Raw genomic sequence first — 6,000 nt, forward strand, 5'->3', positions numbered from 1 at the left:
TTGTTGTTGTTTTTATTTTCACTTCAGAGACCTTTATGCAAAATTGTTCTTTTTCACGTTATGGAATCATTGGGTGTTTTTTAAGAGCTGAATGTGAAAACGAGCTGAAAAGCAGATTTCACAACTTTATTTTTCTTATAATTAATGATGATATATGATCCCCAACAAATGCAAGCAGTGATTCATTTTGGTCTTAATGATGCTCCAAACAAACTTGGGTCTTTGTAGAATTAAGCAAAATAAAACAATTATTCAAATTATATTGAAAGATCAAAAATTCAGAGAAGCATTTGCTGCTGCATGTTTACCTGAGTGGGATATTCTGAATTCAAGCCAGAAGAAGGCTCTGCGTGTGTGTGTGTGTGTGTGTGTGTTTCGAGGGGAAAAAGAGATCTGATTCAGTTTCTCCACGACACATTCAGCAGGAGCATGTGTGTGGTGTTTGTGTGGTGCAGACGGATAAAACACTGGCAGGTAAACAGACTGATAAAAAAAAATAAGGGAAGGGAAGCCGTGCCTGCAGAGGGAGCGCAGGCGAGGACAGAGACGGGTTTAGAGAGTGGGCTGGCAGGCCCATTAAAAATGCAGCAGCAGGGAGCAGGAGCAGGATTCGCAGTAATTAGATGACAAAACGGCCGCCTCACTGGAGATGAGAGGGAGAGAGAGGGGTCACACACAATGGCTTCACCGCCGGGTAATTTGTAAGTGTCAATCACCAATGAGCCAAGGAGGGAGAGAGGGAGGAAGGGAGAGAAGGGTGGGGGGTGGGGGGCATTGGGCAAAAGATGGTACAGTGAGAGACTATACAGTATGAGAGACATAACGAGAAGGCACAGTGGGACATATAAAACAAATGCAACAATTAATGCAGATATATATATTATACATATATAATATATAATATATATAATATATAGTATATATAGACAATAATAGAAGATAACCATTTAATCACTGTAGAAAGATACATTGCCATAAATATAACATTAATGGATGATGAAAACTGTATTTTAATTGATTCAGGACTAACATTCAGTACAGGGGTATAACAATGATACTGTCTGTATCTGTACCTATTTTGTGGAACACTGAGTTCTCATACTCAGCTACATCACTCAAGTGTGCAATCATCTTAACTGGAGATCTGGCATCATGGGATTGTTTAAAACATGTTTTGCAGATTTTTGTTTGTACCAGCCACAGAACAATAAATTTAACTGGATACATGTACCAAAATATAAGCAAGTTGCAACTTAGGCTATATTCACATTAATCCACACAGATCAGAAAACCGCATTTTTGTTTTAATTCTCTCTCCATCTACACCGTTGTTTTTAAACATTTTCAAACATTTTCCAAAAAAAATGCATGTAGGAAAATACATCCATTATATACTCACAAATGTGTTCATTTTAATGGATGCAGCAATGTTAAGGAAAAGCTCATATTAAGAGGACAGACAAGGAAGGACTATAAGATTTACATCATATCATATGACTAAAAAATACATTGTTGTTTTGATACGTAATTGACTATCTCTGTTTTTTTGGAGAAAACTACAATTTCTTTACATTTCAAATTTAACCACTTGGGAAAACATATCCCATTATTTGTGTGAACAGAAAAACAAAGTGCCTTTTAAAAATTAGTCCGTATTATGTGGTTGTATGCTGCACATTCATGGTATTTCTTTTACGATGAGCTTCATAGATAGTATGATACTGCTTGCATGTGCAAACATAAAAGTAAAAACCTCCAGCTTATGCACATTTTTTAAGCAAAAAAAAGAAAACAAAAACCCCTATTCACATCTGTATTTATATCAGTTTATTCACATTATTCCTAATTATTTATCAGCGCTGTTTGTTTTGTGATTATTAGGTCCTATTAGCCATCAAATACATTTTATAATAATATAATATTCTATCATACAGATATTTTACAGTGTAAATATATGAAAAATCTAGAACTCAAAAACTATGATGAAGTTAAGTTTGTTTAAAGATTAGCTTTATCGTGAACAGTTTTACATGAGTCTTCATTAGTAAACAGTTAATCACCTCAACATTGATGGAACTATAATGAATGAACATTCGGCGTCACCCAGTTGAGGTGACTGCCATGACCTAGTATGAGCTGAATACTTGTCTGTCCATGTCTAGGCAGGAGTCCTATTCATACTGTAGCAGCCACACAATGGGGCGGCCATGTTAACTGCTAGCATATCTCCAGTGACAGGGCTCTCATTTTTCATGTGCACACACACATAGACACACACACACACACACACACACACACACACACACACACACACACACACACACATACACACACACACACACACACACACACACACACACACACACACACACACACACACACACACACACACATACATACACATATATGCACACATGCATACACACAGTGTGTTCATTTGTTCCATATATTTCCTTTGGGACAGTCTTTTTTGAACAAACATTGCCCCCTCAAAGTGTGGTTCTGCATATCAGCACAATAACATTCACTATTCTCTCTCACACACACACACACACACACACACACAAACACACACACACACACACACACACACACACACACACACACACACACACACACACACACACACACACACACACACACAATGCTGTTGCACACAAGGAACAAAAAAGCTATACATTTGAGTTTGGCCTTAGTGCATACTCACAGATGCCTGTTTCACACTTTCAAACCTCCAGCTTGCAAACAGAGCCAGAACCTAAATATATGAACTTCACCACCAAAATCAATGGTAAATATCTCTTTTTCTCCGATTAAAGATTATTTTTTCTTTTTTTGTACCATAGGTGACTCAAAATCTCTGACCAGATTTAAAATCCTTTTTGTGAACAAGTCTTTGTTTCTCCATTTATTTCATTTCTACTATTTTTTTAATTCATGTTCCCTTGGTTTGGTGCCAAGCCTGTATTAGTCTTCTAGGTTTTTAAAAAAGTTCCCTCGAAGTATGGCAATTAGAACTGTGTGATTACAAACAAAACAAAACAGCAGGTGAAAAAGAAATCTCAAAAGCTGATCAAAGCCCATTTAAATAAGAAGCAGTGAAGTAGTGTTTTTTAATACACTCAAACACCATCACAGAGTTCTTTTAATTGAAAGATTATTGAAATGAAGATTGAATACTCACATTCTAATCTGACTATAAAACAAAATAATTAGACCTCATGAAGCGTGGAGTTGTTGCTTTTTGAATTATTATTAAATGTTTAATAGAAAATGTTTTATTACTATAATGAATACTACTAATAATGCTTACATGAGTAAATAAAATCATGACAGAAATTATACAGAGGTATATTCACCTCAGTTTTTTACTACTATACTACCATTAATATAATTATTTCTACTACTCTTACTCTTAGTACTATTCCTATTGCAACTACTATTTTACAATTGCAACTACTATTTAATTAACACTAGTACTACTTCTATTACTTTTCCTTCCATCACTACTACTATTACTACAAGTACTACTATGTACACTATTAATATTCTTAATGCAGTAACTGCAACTATTTCTCTAAGAAATATTACTATTACTATTATTACTTTATCTACTATTGCTACCACTACTATTACATCTAGTACTACTGCTATCACTATTAAAAGGGTTAAACAAAGATACACCAAAATGTATTTTAAAATAAAATACTAAATACCTTAATTTTAAGTATGTAAAAATAAACTACAAAATACAGCAGCCACACCATGTATCAATATAAACTACTGTATTTTTGTATTTTAATAACACAAAAAAAATACTTTTACAAGGGAGCATTTTTTGCAAACCTTCCATCAATTGGCCTATTTGATCTGTTCCTTCATCATTAAACTGACTCAGTTGATTAATTAAACAATGTTTGATAGCAACAGCTTTTCTCAATTCTGAGTCATGGAATAAATCTGACATATGCAACCAGTTAACAAATCAAATATTCACATATATTTGCCTGTGATCTCCCAGATGAAGGTTAGTTTTAAAGTAACCAAGAGTTTAATGTTTAACAGTTTGTGAAAGACTCATAATTGCATATTAATTTAGTTACTTGGTGTTTGGTAATGAAGGACCTTCAAAACACAGACTCAATGACAAACAAGTCATTCATAATAAGACAATTAATAGCTCCTGTCATTCATATCAACTAGTTTCAAACTAATTAATCATTTGAATTTTAATCATAACTATAATAATATATTATGTGACAGGCAGTCATTCATGCAATGGTATGCAAAATCATGATCCGACTAAACATCTACTTCAATAAGTGTACAATGTTCTGCAATCAAATATTTATTTATCAATCATTGGACACCTTTTTGAAAGCTGGCAGCCTGCAGGTTTCTTACCTATACCACCTTCTTCCATATGGATTAATATTCTGTTTTGATCTCAACAAGTCTCAGCAAACTGCTGAGTAGGAACCAATCAGAGGCCGTGTTTTTTAAGATGTCATCATTTAGACTTCTTACAAATTATTTTACAGTATTTTAAAATATACAATAATACAAAGCACTAAATTATTTCGATACAAATTATTAAACAGATCTTCACGTGGTGTTCCTGGATCTCGCAAATGCCTTTGGCTCAGTCCCTCACAGCCTCCTGTGGACAGCCTTTGACTACTTTAGAGTCCCAACAGCTCTCACAACCCTTGTCAAGGCCTACTTCAAGGACGTCCAACTCTGTGCTGACAACAGCAGAGTACACAACAGCTTGACAACACCTGGAAGTGGGAATTATGGCTGGCTGCACTATTTTCACACTGGCCTTCACCCTGGCAATGGAGGTCATCATTCGGGCCTCTGGATGGACAGTTGGCGGACAGCAAATAAGTCCTGGGCTGAGGCTGCCGGCAGTCAGAGCCTACATGGATGACCTCACATCTCTCACCACAACCAAGGTTTGCACTGTACGGCTATTAAGTAAGCTTCAGGAAAACATTGAGCGGGATCGCATGAAGATCAAGCCGAGCAAGTCCAGAAGCATCTCCATCATCAAGGGGAAGCTGTCAGACCACCGGTTCCACATCGGCGAGGAACCCATCCCAACTGTCTAAGAGAAGCCAGTGAAGAGCCTAGGTCGGTGGTATGATGCCTCCCTTAAAGACAAAGAGCAAGTAGAGCAGCTAGGAAGGAGGTAGCCAGTGGCCTGGAGAATATCGACAGAACCCTGCTTCCTGGCAAACTGAAGCTCTGGTGCATGCAGTATGGACTACTACCAAGTCTCCTATGGCCACTAACCCTCTACAAAGTCCCGCTCTCAAAGGTGGAAAAGCTGGAGAGACTGGTCGGCTCATACGTAAGGAAGTGGCTTGGCCTTCCCAGGTGCCTCAGCAGTATTGGACTTTACGGCAAAGCAATGTTACACCTGCCCATTTCCAGTAGAGGAGTACATGGGCATAAATACTGCCCATCCCTGTCTATTAGAACTACTCCTAATGCAATAACTATTCACTGTTCCTGCCCCTCCCCCCTTTGTGGATCTTCCCACTTCGCCCAGGCCTGCCTCTGGTTCGTGTTCTCTTTGATTGGAGGCCACTCTGTGCAGCTTGGGACGGTTTCTCATCAACACCTTGGGTGGCTTCAAATTCCAGAGTAAGAACTGGAGCTTTGAGGATGGATTAGACTGTAGCTAATGTCAACAGTCTGCTACATTGACTCAGGACTTCTTTTTGCTTCTGATCATCATCACTGTTCCCCGCAACATTGTATATCTGCTATAAATGACCCAGATGAGGATGGGTTCCCTCTTGAGTCTGGTTCCTCTCAAGGTTTCTTCCTTATGCCATCTCGGGGAGTTTTTCCTTGCCACAGTGGCCACCGGCTTGCTCATCAGGGACAAACTTACTTATAAAGAACATATTCACATTATGATCAACACATAATCTGTGAGAAGCTGCTTTGAGGCAATGTTCATTGTTAAAGGTGCTATACAAATAAAAA

This window comes from Silurus aristotelis (genome assembly GCF_946808225.1).
Source record: "Silurus aristotelis genome assembly, chromosome: 16".
In the NCBI taxonomy this organism is placed as follows: domain Eukaryota; kingdom Metazoa; phylum Chordata; class Actinopteri; order Siluriformes; family Siluridae; genus Silurus; species Silurus aristotelis.